Source organism: Erinaceus europaeus, chromosome 4 (assembly GCF_950295315.1).
Source record: "Erinaceus europaeus chromosome 4, mEriEur2.1, whole genome shotgun sequence".
NCBI lineage: Eukaryota > Metazoa > Chordata > Mammalia > Eulipotyphla > Erinaceidae > Erinaceus > Erinaceus europaeus.
This window is the reverse complement of record NC_080165.1, coordinates 150,603,181-150,620,682: the sequence shown is the minus strand read 5'-3', so window position 1 is coordinate 150,620,682 and position 17,502 is coordinate 150,603,181. Positions and strand designations below refer to the sequence as shown.

Below are 17,502 nucleotides of genomic sequence, written 5' to 3'. Positions count from 1 at the left end.
TATGGCAGGTCAAGCGTTAAATTTTTAAGACGCTTGTAAAAAAAAATGAGAGAAAAATTTTAGGATATGAATGACTTTAGGAGTCATCACACACCCATAAATAAAAAAGAAAAATGTTTAGTTTTAAATCTTACCATATGAGCAGTCAGTTCTTCATCTGCAGATTTGTACCTATAATTATTTACTTAAGAGAGATAACTTGTACCAAGTTAGAAATTTAATGGTTAGAATTGGCTTGAGTTCCTTCATATGATTTTAGAAGGCTCTTTATTAAAATATACCCGTCTGTTATAGAAAGTCAATACTTAATGTGTTGACATGACAAAATGTTTACTATTTTTTTAAATCACTTAAAAATTTTTAAGTAAAATGTTAAACATAGTTTGTTAGGATCTTTGCTTATCACGAAGCTTATCACACCCTTAGGGCAGCTATGAACAAGGGTGGGTACACAACTTAATTGATCTTTCACTTAAAAACCTAAGATAAACCTCATAGCTTAAATGTGTAAAAATAAATTTTTACTGTTACATATATTTTAGATGACAATTTTACACTAAATAATTTTGTTGAATCACATCTGCCGAATAAAAAAATTTTTTTTTCAGGCCAGGAATATCATGTTTAACCCTTTTTTCCTGGCAAGGCCACTGCTCTACCCTGACTGGGTCATTGGAAAGCCAGTCTAAGGGCGGAATTTGTTACAAACAGTGGCAGTTGGTATTGGGGTGCTGGTAACATTTAGAATTCTCACAAGAGTGAGAGAGACTGCAGAGGCATCTTGCCACACCTAGAGATCTCAGAAAATCTCTAACTAATGAGTTGATGCTGATATTAGCTATCAGAAGGACGAAACTGTCTTATATTTTAGTGTGCCAACTCTACAAGTCGGGATCTTTAAAATCACATTCAGCTTAACTAAATCTTATTTAAAACTTAAAACAAAATCTAGTTATTTTAAAGGGTTAACACAAATTAGTGAAAACAAGGTTAGCACACAGACTTAAAACAGACATTTTTGGTGAAAAGAAAAATTTTCCTTTGAAAAGCTTTTTTTTTTAATTTCTGGTTCACAGCCACTCCTCCGCCCCGCCCCCAGGAGGGGCGGATGTGGCTAGAGGGATGATTGACTGCAGTCTTTGCCAATCTGTGGAGCGGTAGCTCTGTGATGTGATTGGCTGTGCAGATGGAACAGTTTACCACTCCACGGAGAAAAATCTTTGGAAGTTCTTTTCTGGGCTAAGGTACATTTTAGATTTTTAAAGAAACAAATCATTAAATTTTTATCAAAAATGTGTGCTGCTCTGATTAATAACTTTTAAGTTAAAGAGAACGTCTTGTTTGATTGATTTCTTTCTTTCTTTAAAGAATAGCTTGCTAGCCAGATAAGATCTCACTCAGAATTGGTTTAACGCTTTCTGAGGGCCCTGGCTGCCACAAAAAAGCTTTATCTTTTGCGTTATCCTTTTAGGTAGTAAATAGCAGTTTTAAGACCATGCCTAGGTCTGATTTAATGTCTGATTGACTCAGAAATTAGGAGAGGGTATAGAACAAAATGCCACAAAGTGGAAGAGGAAAAATTAGGTCAGACTTGTTGTTTTCGCCAGGCTAAGTTGTTTTTGCTGGGCTCACTTCACAGGCAGGTAACAGATGACCAGGGACTCATGGTTGAGCTGTAGGCAGTATCTCTTTATTCATGCAGGATGCAGCACAATCTAAACTGAGCTAAGCTAAACTCAAGGTATTGTAAAACTCACAATGCTGTCTTTATATATACTTGCCAAGTAGGGTGGAAACAGGATGTGACATAGAGAGGGTGGAGAGAAAAGTGACTGGTGACAATCAGAGTGTGACAAGGAGAGGATCAGGGTGTGACAAGGAGAGGGGGTGGAGCAAAAACATATCATGAAACAGTGGGGATTGAACCAATGCCCTGGAGGGAGGGTGGTGCTTGTTAACAGCGGTTATGTAAATAGAATGAAGTGGTTATGTAAATAGAATGCAGTGTTAAGCACGGGGGATTTAAAACCAAATGAAACAGAAGGGGTCTCATGCATACCAAGAAGACTCATTAAGATTAAACGGGAAGGACACTCAGTTTCTCAGAGCCTGGCCAGGGTTCTGATCTGCTGAGGTTCCTTCTCTTCGTCCACTCCACGAGCTTCCCTGGAGCATGAAGGATAGGGAGAAGAAGAGAAAGATCACAGTGACTCAAATGAGAGCCTTGGGGTTGCCTTCCAATGTACTTTGGTACTGCTTCTTGATTTCCTGGAGTCATGGTCCTGATCCCCTCGGTTGGGCCAGAGTTTTTTTCAACTGGGTGAAGCACACGATGCCTGATGGGCCAATTTTTCTCTTGGGGTCAGGAAATTCTGCCCCACGTTCTGGGCACCAGATTTCGGGGTCTCTCTCTCCTTCTCCAGCGGGTTGGTCTCCAGGGGAAAGGTAACGGGCTGGTTCTTTCTCGCTCATGACAGGGGTGACATGAAGTAAAAGACACCAGGGGACTCTTAGCATGCCTAGAATCTGAGTCTTAGAGTCACAGAATCCTAGAGTCCATTTATTAGCAAAGTGGACGTGAGTTAAATAAAAAAAGCAATGAAGTTAATTATTGTTGAAATATGACAGAAATTACAGGTTTCTTAACAGTCAGCATGCCCCTAAGGTAGGGGGTTGGTATGACAGGAATTGATGAGATACAAGACAGTTATTTTCCATGACACAAGCAACTTAATTATCCAAAGGTGTTTGAGAGAAGCATAGGGGTTAAACCCATAGGGTGAGACAGAGAGAAGATGGATATCAAAAGGCCATATAGTTTGGAATTTCTCTTGTCTGGGGTCTGAGGTGTGTGATGAAGTGTGTGATAAGGTGTGTTCTTCTGTGATCAGAAGGTGACTTTGAATAAGTGAATCTGTGGCCATGTGGCCTGTGGTTAATGGAGGGAAGTACTGGGGTATCTGTGGGCCTGAGAGTCAAGAAGGAAAGAGCCAAGTCTGAGTTTCCCCCCTTATGCTCACCTCAGTTGAGAGAGACTTACCAAGAGGTTATCTTCTCAGACCTCCATCCAAAGATGGGGGTGGTTCTCCCTAAGCTCGATCAGGCTTACACATGTTACCAACAATTCTGCCATGTCTAGCCTATGATAGTGAGCTTGTATAGGGTGCATCTTTACGGCATCAATCTGTTGTTGCTAAAAGGCCATGAGCTTATTAAAAATTATAGGACCATGGTCTGGGAGGTGTCGCAGTGGATAAGGCGTTAGACTCTCAAGCATGAGGTCCCAAGTTTGATCCCTGGCAGCACATGTACCAGAAAGATATCTGGTTCTTTCTCTTTCCTCCTCTCTTTCTCATTAATAAATATTAAAATGTTGAAAAAAAGAATTATAGGACCTATTGTGAGCAGAAGAAGTAAAACAAGCTAGGGTCCCACAACTATGGGTAGACAGGTAAGGAAGGGGGAATGTATCCATTGGTATGAAGAGGTGGGATCATATCTCAAGTCTAAGGGAAGCATCAGTGGATGTGATGTCCAGGGGAACAGCCATTTGTCTTTGGGGGTAGTAAAGGATGTCCGTGGCATGGGTGATGTTATAAAGGAAAACATCTTTAAATTGTTGGCTGACAAAGGCATGGATTATGGTGGCAAGACAAGATACCCCAGTTAAATTTACAAGAATATGTGAATGTTGTTAATTTACATAAGTTGTCTATGGAGGAACTTTTTATAGTTTAATACCTTACCATATGAACAGATGATTCTTCATATGAAGGCTTGATAGCTGTACTCACTTACTTGTGAAAAAAAATAATAAAACTTGTAACAAGTTAGAGGTTTACTATAATTGATACTTTGATGATTATAATTGGTTTGAATATCTCTACGATTTTGTTAAAAAGGTCATCTAATGTGACTTCCTGTAGCAGTCTCTACAGCAGGATCTTTAGACAATTATAGTTAAAATATATATTGATTTTTAACCACTTTTACTTTGGAGTATAAACAGACTCAGGTTACTTAGAGAGTTAACGTATGTTAGTGACAATGGTTTTAAGATTTGCAGTGCCAGGTTGATGCCAGATCTGTGTGGATTAATTTCCACAAGATAGTGTACAGGGCACTTTTGGGGACCCTCCAAAAGCGTCCTGTATACAGAATTTGCATTTTAGTTTTGGGGATATATTGTCATGGTAAATATTTAGACTTTACCTTAAATAGTTAGTAACTTTAGCAAATTAACTTTACCTTTCCTGGTAGTGATATAGCTTCAAGGTTACACTTTTAGCCGTTAAGTTAATGTTTTACCAAACTTGAAACATACATATAAACATTTAGTTATAGCACACAGGAGGAAAAAAAAACTTTTGTTATAAAAACATATCATTTAAAAAAAAAAACAAATTTATATCTGGCATTACTCACACAGTTTAAGACTAAACACTTACATATATACCAAAACTTATATATAAAAATCAAAAGAGAGAGAGAAAAAAAAATTGGAAGTTTTCTGGATGTCTCCAGAAATTTTGGCTGCATCCAGCATTTTTATATAAAATATAAAATTACCTTATAGAGTACTCTATGCAGATGGGTCATGCAAAAATTTTTGGTCATTCAACACACTCACTCACAAAACACAACTGGCCAGTCATAACATAACACATTCAGGAGAGGGGTAGGAGAGAAGGCTCTGTGAGCCAACTTTTGTAGGTTCTGCCATGTCATATTATGGATCCTGGGATGTATCCTGCAGCTAGTCCTCTTGTATTTCTTGTTCTTCAAGGATAACAGTGCCATCATGAGGGTATTGTCGGACATGGCGGGCAGGAACCCAGACAGGTTTAGAGTAATTATATGGGAAAATGCATGCAAAACCTCTTCCCATGGTCAATAGAGGGTCAGGCCCTTTCCAAATTTTATCAAGTGGGTCTTACCATTTGACCTTAATAGATGGGAGAGTATATTATGTTTGCCAGTGAAGAATAATAGGAGATAAGTCCAAGTTATTGTAAATATTAAAGAGATTTAACGTAGTTAAGGCTTTTGCTAGCTGGATATTGGGGGGTGGGTACATTCCTTCTTTATCTTTATTTAATTGAGCCTTAAGGATTTGATGGGCCCTCTCGACAATGCCTTGTCCCTGTGGATTATAGGGAATGTCTGTGGTATGAGTAATGTTCCAGAGGGAACAAAAATCTTTCAATTGTTTGCTGGTAAATGCAGGTCCATTGTCAATTTTCAGTTGAAGATGTAAGCCCATCACAGCAAAACAGGAGAGCATATGGCTTATAAGCTTTTTAGAGCTTTCTCCTGTCTGAGCTGTTGCCCACATAAATTTAGAAAAGGTATCAATTGAGACTAACACATATTTTTGTTTGCCAAAGTTTGGTATGTGGGTGACATCAATTTGCCAAATAGCATTAGCTTTTAAACCTCAGGGGTTAACCCCAAGGGTCTGGATAGCAGGTGTTTTATGAGACTTGCACAGGAAAAGCATGTAGCTAGGATATGTTTTAACTGTGGTAAAGGAACATCAGGAAATCGAGCTCGAAGGCCTTTAAGATTAACATGGGTTAGAGAATGGAAATCAGCAGGATCAGAGACAGAGACTAGGAGAGCTCCTGTGGAGGCAAGGCGGTCAGATGCAGCATTTCTTTCAGACAGGGAACCAGGAAGAGTGCTGTGGGAACGAAGGTGCTGAATATATAGTGGTTGGGTTCAAGAAGAGAGCATAGAGGCGATTTGAATCAAGAGAGGGGAAAGTGTGTTGTCATCAATTTTCACATTAGAACGAGCAAGCGATGGAAGTAAGTTAACAGTATACACACTGTCAGAAAAAAGGCTGAAGGATTCTGGTACAGCTTTTAATGCAAGGAAAACAGCATAAAGTTCTTTGTACTGAGGGGAATTCTCAGGAAGCTCAGTAAAGAGAGGTTTAGGGGGTTGTTTGTCTGGGTAATATATAAGGGCAGCAGCTCCCTTTTTTCCACCATCAGTGAAGACTGTAGGAGCAGAAGGAATGGGATCTCAAGAGAAAAGTTTTGGTGCTAGTAGAGGCAAAAGAGGTAAAGAAGCCTTCAATTTATTAGAAGGAAAATGGTTATCTATTTGTCCTGGAAACCCCACGAAGCTTATGGCAAAGTGGGAATGATGGCATATGAGCCACTCTGTATCTGTGAGAGAAAAGGGCAGAATAATTAAATCCGGTTCTTTCCCTAAGACCTGCACAGACCTATTTCTTCCTTGGTGAACCATGAATGCTAATGCATCTATCTCAGTGAGGAGTCTTGGAGCTCCGCCTACTGGCGTGTGAAGCCACTCGAGAACCCCATGGTTCTGCCACAATGCCCCTACTACTGTGGGGGTGGAGGTAAGATTAGAAGGTTTACCGGAGAGGAGGGGGAGAATCGAACAAGGTGCATGTCCTGGAGGGCCTGGTTAACCCTTTCCAGTGCCAAGGAGGCCTCGGGAGTTAACCTACGTTTTGAGGAGGGCTGTTTGTTTCCTTTTAACAGGTCAAACAGTGGTTGGAGGCAGCTTGTAGGCAGATAAAGATACTGCCTAAGCCAATTTAAATTTCCAAGAAAACTTTGTAAAGAAGCAAGAGTGAGGTTAGAAGGAAGAGTAACACTAGGTTTTAAGGGACGAATTTGCATTAGAGAAATCTCTGAACCTAAAAAAGATATTGGAGGAATTAGCTGTATCTTCTCAGGAGCCACATTAAGGCCGCTTTTCTTTAATGCAGGAATGAGAAAATCACGTAGGGCACAGAGATCTGGATCTGATTTCCCCCATATTAAGACGTCATCCATGTAATGAAAAACAGTAAGGCCCTTATGGATATATGGAAAAAGGGCAGATTTAACAGCCTCTTGACAAATTGTAGGACTATTGGCCATGCCCTGGGGCAGCACCACCCATTCAAATCTGTCAGCAGGGCTAGCGTTATTAATAGAAGGAACAGAGAAGGCAAAACGTTTACAATCTTGTGGATGCAAGGGAATAGATAAAAAACAATCTTGTATATCAATAGCTATGATTGGAATTCCCGTGGGAATTGCAGAAGCAAGAGGCAAACCCCTTTGGGGGGAGCCCCAGACCTACATGGTTTTATAACCGCACGGAGGTCTTGCAGGAGGCACCATTTTCCTGAGCGCTTTTTAATCACAAAGACAGTAGTATTCCATGGGCTTCGAGAATGACGAATGTGTCCCAAGGACAACTGCTCTCGGATGAGCTCTTTTAAAATTTCTAGCTTATCCCTAGGCAAAGGCCACTGTTCCACCCAGACAGGCTCATTACAAAGCCAGCCTAAATGGGGAGTTTGGCTACGAACAGTGGCAGTTAGTATTGGGGGTGCTGATTAGATCTGGTCTCGCAGGAGTGGGTGTTACGCTCTGCACAGGCATCTGTGGATATCCTAACATCAAGACATTCCAGAAGATCTCTGCCCAGTAGTTTGGTGCTAATATCATCTACCAAAGGGCGGAAGTGTCTGGTAGAACCTTCCGGGTCTTCCCACATGAGCGAATCTCGTGTGAGAAAGGATTGGGTCACCCCTCCAACCCCGTGTATATGGGGTCCCGGGAGGAGTTCCCAACTTTGGGGAACCTCTGCTTGCCTTAAAATCGTCTTTTCTGCCCCCATGTCAATCAAAAATTTAAAAGGAATATTGCCAATCCTTACTGTCGTAGTAGGGTGACCGCGTTCTACAACAGGAGTGGTCCACAAAATCTCAGGCCCCGAATTTGTACCATTCAGGGGCGTGCCATCTTTATGAAATTTGGATGAATGAAACTCTTTCTGACATCTAGGACAAGGTGTTCGTGGCTTCTGGTTCCCTGAATGAAAGTAGAGTTGCCCTGTCTGGAGGCGTGGTTGCCCTGACTGGAGGCGTGGAAGCGGCTTATCTGGACAATGGTTACGCCAGTGCTCTTGGCGACCGCACTGAAAGCAGGCCCCCTTTTTTTTAATTTATTTCTTTATTGGGGAATTAATGTTTTACATTCAACAGTAAATACAATAGTTTGTACATGCATAACATTCCCCAGTTTCCCATTTAACAATACAACCCCCACTATGTCATTTATCGTCCTTCATGGACCTGTATTCTCCCCACCCACCCACCCCAGAGTCTTTTACTTGGGGGCAATATGCCAATTCCATTTCAGGTTCGACTTGTGTTTTCTTTTCTGATCTTGTTTTTCAACTTCTGCAGGCCCCATTTTGATTACATGAGGTAACTGCATAAACCTGTGTCATAGCAGGTGCCCCATAATTGCCTGATGTAAATTCCTGTGTCGCTAAAATCCAATTATCTGGGTGTAGGTGTTTAAGACTAAGGCATACCTGACGGAATTGTGGTATCATGCCATCCCAGACAATAGAACGCAGGAGGAAAGAGAGGATTTCAGGATTATAAACCTTTCTCTCTAAGGTTTGCCTCACCCTTGAGATGAAGTTCGCTAAGGATTCATCAGTGTTTTGGCGAAGAGAGTTAATAGGGACTGAGGCCTCTACTGTGGTTGGGGTTAACCTTTCCCATGCTTGTGTTGTGCAGATGCGTACCTGTTCAAAATAACCAGTTGGAAACTTGGCTTCTGCCTGCTGAGTTCCAGTTTCAAACTCTCCTACTCCAAACAATGAATCAAAACTCCATGCTGTCTGTTTGTTACTATTTTCCTGTGATTGTCTAGAGCATTCGTCATGGAAGCATGCCTTCCATTGTAGATAGAGGGGGTCTGGCAATGCAGCACAAACCAGGTCTTTCCAGTCCTGGAGGAGTATGGGTGCCACACCTGAGGGTTTTGTCTATTGGGGGCCACATTTACCGGGAAGGTGTGGACTTGGTCTGATGACGTGGGGAAAAGAGTTACAGAAGTGGAGGCTGCTATAGTGGCTACAGGGGAAACTGAGCGCATATCTACGGGGACGGAGCTCTTGGGACAGACTGCAAAAGGTTTAAGGTCTCTAAACGCTGAAAACATATCCTTTAACTGCTGTATCTCCGCCACAAGGTCTCTTAATGATGAGGTATCAGCAAGGGGAGGGATCGAAGCGGAAACCTCAGGGTCTCTTAATGGTGAGGTATCAGCAGGGGGTGGGGTTAGAGAACCAGAAGCCTCAGGGGAAGCCGAAACCGTGGCAGCTGGGGCCAGGGTCAAAGGAGGAGCATCCAAACACGTGTAAGTGTCTGTGGGGATGGAAGTTTTGGGACTAGCTGCTGATCGCTTAGGGTGTCTTAAGCACATATGCTTTAACTCTCGTATCTCAGCCCCAAGGTCACTTATCCTCATGGCAGACCATGTTGTACATATCTTGTAAGTAGTGATTATAGCTATGAGAACCCACGCTGTAGCGAAAATTAAAGTGTCTCTGAGAGCGAGAACCTGTCCCAGGAGAGAAGGAGATAATGTCTGGGACACCTCCTCATAAAACGAAAAAAATCCCATGGTGAGGGGAAACGCAGGGCCACAGAGTCAGGCGGCTGTGTCTTACCTGTGTCTAGGCGGCTTTTCTGGACCTCAGGCCGGGCGTGAGTGCGGGACACGTCGGGCGCCAGATGTTGTTGTGTGGGCCGCGGAGAAGAGAGAGAGAAGGTCTGGAGCGAAGAGGGGACACAAATCTTTATTTGCACTGGCACCTCAGAGTTGGGTGCTAGAGAAGCAGGTTGGGCCACGTGGAGGTAGTGAAAATGGCCGCCTCACGCAGTAACCTTTCCTGTGTCTGAACACCAAAGTGAAGCGTTGGCAAGAGAGCAAGGTGCGGAAGAAGGGCTTTTATAGGAGCAGCTTTCGTGAGAATGGGAAGGGGGAGGAGTAACCACAGCACTCCAGGATAGGATAATAACCCTCGTGAGAATGGGAGGGGGGAGGAGTAACCAAAGCACTCCAAATATCTCGGGGAAATAGACAATGCCCTGAGGGCACAACATGGCTGAACAGGCGCCAAGAATGTCCCAACTCTCACGGGAACTAGCAGTAGCCTGAGGGGACAACATGGCAGATGTAACTGCATCTGCATAATTTCCCAGCATTATGAGAAGCACTAGGTCTTCTCATAAAGAAATAAAGAGCAACACTTCAGCATCCAAGAGCTACACTCAGTCTCAGAACTTGGCTGTTAGAGACATGAGTAGAGTCAAAAGGCCAAACAAAGACCCATGGAGATGGACTCCCAGCTCCAGGTATTTCCAAAGGTGCAGCATAGCCTACCAAGGTGAGATGTTTGTGCCTTGGCTATAGTCCATCAGTGAATGCAGGCCTGCTGCTTCTGCTTGGAGAACAGATTTGGTTAAACAGAATAATGTAACACATCAGGAACAATTCCCCTGGGAAATGTTCTAGAAGAGGGAAGTCCCAGACCTCAGTTTATGTAACAATGAAAACTGACTACAGGGGCCAGGTTGTGCACCTGGTTGAGCACACGTGTTACAATGTGCAAGGACCTGGGTTCATGCCCCTGGTCCCCACCTGCAGGGGGAAAGCCCGAGCAGTGAAGCAGTGTTACTTGTGTCTCTCTATTTCTCTCCCTCTCTATAACCTTCTTCCCTCTCAATTTCTGGTTGTCTTTATCCAATAAATAAATAAATATTTTTTAAATGACTACTGGACTGGGGATATAGCATAATGGTTCTGCAAAAGACTTTCATGTCTGAGGTTCTAAGGTGCAGGTTCAAGCCCCAGCACCATAAACCAAAACTAAACAGTGTTCAGATCTCTCTCTCTCTCTCTGTCTCTCTCTCCGTCTTTCTCTCTCATTAAAATAAAATAAGTAAAATTAAAAAAAAAAATGACTACTCTGTGATTCTCTCCTTGTAAACAATAACCACCTGGCCAGTCTGGGACAAGCCAAAACAGGCAATTTAAATTGCCTTGATGTGCGAATGCAGATGTGACCCAAGACTCCGCTCACCCCCAGAAACTGCCAGCATATGCTACTTTTCATGACTGGCTGAACCTACTGGAAGGGCAAGCAGCCACTACTGAAGTTGAGTAGAAGCCTCTGCAGGAGAGTGAATGTCTGGTGGGACACAACCTCCCAAAAGCAACTGTGAAACTGCGATGAAGTTGCAATAGCTTCAGTCACCGGGAAGTAGCAGACTGTGGCAGGTTGCAAGCTTACAGAACCTGCCGTAAGATCTCAAGGACACAAGGTTTTTGCTGAAACATGTAATGATTTTGTCTTTTTGAGCTTTCAAGAACTGTGTTGGGGGAGCTGGGTGGTGACACCCCTGGTGGACTGCACATATTACAATGTGAAAGACCCGGGTTCGAGCCCCCAGTCCCCACCTGCAGGTGGAAAGCTTTGTGAGTGGTGAAGCAGGGCTGCAGGCGTCTCTCTTTCTCTCTCCCTCTCTTTCACCCTCTTCTCTCAATTTCTAGCTGCCTCTATTCAATAAAGATTTTAATATTTATTTATTCCCTTTTGTTGCCCTTGTTGTCTTATTGTTGTAGTGATTATTGTTGTCATCGTTGGATAGGACAGAGAGAAATGGAGAGAGGAGGGAAAGATAGAGAGGGGGAGAAAAATCTGCAGACCTGCTTCACCACTTGTTTCAATAAAGATTTTTAAAAAATTAGTTATCTTTATTTATTGCATAGAGACAGCCAAAAATCAAGACGGCAGGGGGAATAGAAAGGCAGAGAGACAGAGAGACACCTGCAGCCCAGCTTCACCACTCACAAATCTTTTCCCCTGCCCGTGGGGACTAGGGGCTCAAACCCAGGTCCTTGCTTATTGTAACCTGTGCACTCAACCAGGTGCACCACCTCCCAGTCCCTCTTTCTTGAAATTCTTCACCATTTGACTCTGTGGAAGTGGAGAGGGAAGAGGGAGATAGACAGAGAGACACCTGCAGCCCTGTTTCATCACTCACAAAGCTTTCCCCCTGCAGGTGGGGACTGGGGGCTCGAACCCAGATCACTGTGCATTGTAACATGTCTACTCAACCAGGTGCACCACCACCCAGCCCCCCCAAAAAATCTTTTAATAATTTCAAGAAAGTGAAAGAGCCAAGAGAATAGTAGACTAGCAGGTCCTGCTTTCTTTCATCATTACCACAAACACTATATCATACATGGAGAAATGTAGATAGATTAGATAGATAGATAGATAGATAGATAGATAGATAGATAGATAGATGATAGATAGATAGATAGATAGATAGATAGATAGATAGATAGATAGACAGATAGAGACAGAGAGAGAGAGGCAGACAGACTTGGAGCTCAGATGAACTAGCAATAGAAAACTAAAGCCCAGAATTCTGGCAGTGAGGACAGAAAGATCTTCTTCACATCAAAGGTAAAGACAAACTGTCACGGGGCCGGGAGGTGACACACCTCGCTGAGCACATGGATTACAATGCCGAGGACCCGGGTTTGAGCCCCCCGTCTCCACCTGCAGGGGGAAAGCTTCACGAGTGGTGAAGCAGGGCTGCAGGTGTCTCTCTGTCTCTCTCCCTCTCTATCACCCCCTTCCCTCTTGATTTCTGGCTGTCTCTATCCAGTCAATAAAGATAATTTTTTTTAAAAATTTTTTTAAAAGACACACTGTCACCATCACCCTACTCAAGTGTTGTTGCAGATTCAAGACTCAGAGCCAGCAAGGAGGAAGTTCATTTATGCCAAGAACACCCAGTCCCTAGCTGCAGTTCTCTTTGCTCTAAGTAGGGCTGAGCACGGACAGGCTGAGCTAACCAGCTGCTGCAAACAAGCATGTGAGTGACACAAAAGCGGAAACGTAGCAGTCAGCACAGCTACCACAGAGACAATCAAGCACATTCTACTCCCATATCGGACATTCTTACCCATCACTGGCCTTGCGCCCGACTGGTCTGCTGCTGCTGCTCAGTGAACTTCACTCTGACTGGCCTTCCTCACCTCGCTTCTCTGTTTCTACTTGCTGACCTTCTGCTGACCCACCTGCACAACCTCAGAATCCTGCTCCCATTCACTCTCTGCACATTCAGCCCGTCTCTCCACCTGAGTTTTTGATTCTGTGCCTCTGTCCTCCTGCCCTCAGAGCCCAACTCAGCTGCCTCTGCTGCTGCTCTTGTCCCTGCCTGAGCCTTCAAACTGCTGCCAGATGTAACCCACCTGCCTTACAGCTGCCCACCTGGACTAGCCTGGCTAGACTCTTGCCACTGTCACTGGGCCTCCACCACTGCCACCCCTGTTATGGTCAGGTCCCTGCCACAACCACTGCTACCTTTGTTGTTGCCTGCCCAGACCCTGCTGCAAGGCCAGCTCTACCTCTTACAATTCTGTGTCCACAGCTTTACAAGAGAAGGTGTGTGTGTGTGTGTGTGTGTGTCAGCTGTCAACTACGTGACAAGTGCAGGCCATTGGAAAGCAGTTACTGTGGCACCCACTTCTGCCAGCAGTAGGCTTCTGAGAGTGATGTCATGGGAAAGTGCCCTATTGACAATGGACAGACTGCCAGACTTTGCCACCCACTTATTTGTGTATACCTGTGACTTCAAACGTCTGACAGAGTGATATTTTGGCAATACAGCCTCAGCCAACCACTTGTGACTATGAATCCCTGTGTACTGCCAAAGCCTGCTCAGACCTAGGCTGCCGGTCCTGGTCCTCACAGACTCAAACATAACTGAAAGACAAAGAGAAAAACATGCAGTGATGGGTCAAGACAAGAGTTTGAAGAGAATTGAACAGAACTATATAAATCATCTAATGAAAAACTTCAATGCCATAGTACTAAGGATTTCACTGAAATGTGAAAGTACATGGAAGAAAACTTCAACTAAAGCTGAGAAATAATAAAGAAGACATGAAAGAATACAGAGCAGAAGTCTAAGGGACATAGAATACAATAACTGGGCTTCAAAAGTTCAGTAGAGTCTCTTCTGCTCTCCCGGGTCAACTAGGAATACCAAAGGAGGTCATCTGGGACTGCAACAAGGCAGGCCTAGAATGACTTCAGGAATTCACCAAATCACCACCACCAGGTTCCAGATGCTACCAAGATGCCAACTGGACTTCCCTGGGCAGACGACCCCACCAATGTGTCCTGGAGCCCCACTTCGCCAGAGCCCTTCACCACTAGGGAAAGAGAGAGACAGGCTGGGAGTATGGATCCACCTGTAAACACCCATGTTCAGCGGGGAAGCAATGACAGAAGCCAGACCTTCCACCTTCTGCATCCCACAGTGACCCTGGGTCCATACTCCTAGAGGGATAGAGAATAGGAAAGCTATCAGGGGAGGGGATGGGATACGGAGTTCTGGTGGTGGGAACTGTGTGGAGTTGTACCCCTCTTATCCTATGGTTTTTCTCAGTGTTTTCTTTTTATAAATAAATCTTTTTAAAAGTTCAGTAGATAGCTGCGGTGACAGCAATATGTGTACGATAAAGACTTTCATGCCTGAGGCCCTGTGGCCCCAGATTCAATCCCAAGCATCACCATAAACCAAATATGAGCAGGGCTCTGGTCTCTATCTACCTGCCTCTATCTCCTCAATCTTTCTCTCTATATCTCTCTCAGTAAAAATTAACTAATTAACTAATTCAGCTGAGGAGAATGCCTGTAGCAAGACAGAGTCTAAAGATCAGAGAACAGGACAATAAGGTAGAAGAAGCCACCAATGGAAAAAAACCAGCAACAGCAAGAAAGAAAAATTCACTAACACAAATAAGGACAATATACTGGGCAACAGTCACATGGTACGGATACAAGAAAGAGAAGAGAGAAAAGGACAGAGTTCATATTTGTAAAAATAGTAACAAAAAAATTCCACCAAATTAAAGGAGATGGACACTCAAACCTAAGAAGCTTGAAGAGCTCCAAGAAAAATGAATCCAAAATTAAGCTCACCGAGGTACAGAATAATTAAAGTAGGAAAGATCAAAGACCAAGGGAGTACTATGGAGGGCGCTAAAGATAAACAAAAAGTTACCCATCAAGGAGACCCCATAAGACCGCCAGCTGAGTTCCCAGCAGAAGTTCTATGAGCTACAAAGGACTGGAAGAATATATTCAATATTTTGGATTGATAAGATCTACACTCAAGAATATCTTGTCCTGCTAGGATACCAATCAAGCTTGAAAGCGCGTGAATAGCTGTCCACACAAGTAACAGCTAAAGGAACTAATTATCACTGGATTGTCCCTATAAGAAATACTAGAGGAACATATATAAAAAGAAAGTATAATGATGGCAGAAAGCACACAGACCAGCATCAGGATTCCAGTTTGAGCCCCCAGCTCCCCACCTGCAGGGGGGTCATTATACAAGTGGTGAAGCAGGTCTGCCGGTGTCTGTCTTTCTCTCTCTCTCTCTCTCTCTGTCTTCCCCTCCTCTCTCCATTTCTCTCTGTCCTATCCAACAGCAACTACAGCAATAATAACAACAACGACGATAAACAACAAGGGCAACAAAAGGGGGAAAAAGTTTAAAAATTGAAAAAAAAAAGAAAGTATAATGACATCACCCACAGGAGGAAAACAAGCAAAGCCCATGAAGGCAAACTTATGAACTGACTTAGACTCTTGACTGAGGTTGATAAAGGGTAGGTGCCTCAGGGTTGGGGAGGCAGCAACAGAGGAAGTGTCCCCTGGACTTTACGAAGGGCTCTAGGTGTTATTAGCGAGGGTGGTTATATGGTGATGCATTCTGGAATAGAGAGAAGTTGTCATTCTAAAACATTTATGAGCTCGTAAGCCCCTCCCAAAACTAATAAAAATGACTACTAGAGTAAAAAATATTAATTTCAAGAAAGTTGCAGAAGAAACAAATATAGAAGCCTTTGAGTGGGCCCTGTGGAATGACTTAAGTCATATTCCCATGAAGACAGGGCTTACTGACACATCCCCTGGCTTGGCCACTGATGCCATTAGTCCTCACACCTGTTCAATTCTATTTCAATGTCCATATGCCTGCGTAGAGAAAATGAGCTTAATATCCACAACCTAGGAAATTGAACAGACTGCCCTCAGGTTCCCAGACGGCCATATTTAGGCAGAAACAAACACAATCAATAGTATTTACTACTTGAAGCCGAGCAATATGCAAAGAAGTACATTAGTTCATTTAATTCCCAGGTATTTTGATAAGGTAGGCACTATAAGCATCTTCATTTTACAAAACAGTAATCTGAGATTTTTAATGATTATAGAAGTTTCTCAAGGTCACTCAGGAAGTTGGTGGAAAGACTTAGCCTGCAAGTCCTCTTGGAAATGTAATTCATGGTCAATATCCTTGTCATCTTCAGGCCATGTCTGCTCTTGAGTTGCTGGGCTAGCTTTGCAGGCGGGAAACAGATGACAAGAGACTCATGGCTGAGCTGGGAAGCAGTTCAGTCTTTATTCATGTGGAACGCAGCACAATCCAAGCTATCTCCCCCTAATCACAATCCTGTCCTTATATATACTCGCCAAGTAGGGTGGAAACAGGATGTGACGTAGAGAGGGTGGAGAGAAAAGACAGTGGTGGAAATCAGGGTGTGACTAGGAGAGGGGGCGGAGCAAAAAGACATCCTGAACCAGTGGGGATTAAACCAATGCCCTGCAGGCCGGGCGGTGCTTCGTTAACAGTGGTTATGTAAATAGAATACAGTGTTAAGCAGGGGGGATTAAACCAATGAAACAGAAGGGGTTTTAGAAGCATACCAACATTGAGTGATTTAATGAACACTCAAAGGTCTGACAGAATGGACCATTTTATCTGCTTCCACTGACAGAATCTTACCCTATGGCTCCTCTTAAAATTTGACTGAAATGCCCATAAAGACATCACCGACTCCAGACAGCCTCCCTGGATAGTCTTCCTTCTTCTTCTAGCGTTTGCCGATAGTCTTCCTGATTCGTTTTTTCTCCTCTGTCCCCAATACATTTTATATTGCTCTATTGTGACATCTGTTACCCAACTGAAATTTGTCTTTATACTTCCCCACACAAGAGTAAAAGCTGAGGGTAAAAGCTGTATCTTATTGATTCTTTCAAATCTTGATTAAAAGGTTGATTGACAATAGACATTAAATAAACATAAATTGACTTTAATTTAATGCCACGGGATAGAGCAGAATAAAAGGAATGTCCTTGACTTATTTTTTGTACAGAGATTCCAGAAAGCTTTGAAGTTAAAAAATGGGAATGAGAATTAGTGGATGGAGAAAAAAAAAGTTATTGTGCAGTGACATGGTTCAGAGACTGGCTAAAATGTAGAAATCAAATTCCTCTTTGTCTTTGGAAAGTATCCTCTTCCTTTATAGCTACAAAACAAGGCAACTAAGAACATCTAGGAAGACATAAGACAACCACTCTGATCTTTTCAAAATGCTTTTCAGAAGCTTTTTAGGCTAAGATAGCATAATGGCAATTCAGAAATATTTTCATACCTGAGGCTCCTAGGTTCAATTCCCAGCACACCATTATAAACCAGTGCTCCAGTTAAGGGGGAGGGGGGGCTTAAGGGGGAGTTTTAAAAGAAGTTTTTTCAGTATCATTACTCTTTCTCCTCCTTTAAAGCAACTATTT

General features: G+C 43.1%; 1 protein-coding gene across 2 annotated transcripts in view; it reads right to left on the bottom strand.

Moving 5' to 3' along the window:
* Nucleotides 1–17,502, bottom strand: part of FAXC (failed axon connections homolog, metaxin like GST domain containing) — a 310,211-nt gene that overhangs the window by 164,758 nt on the left and 127,951 nt on the right. The window lies entirely within an intron of this gene.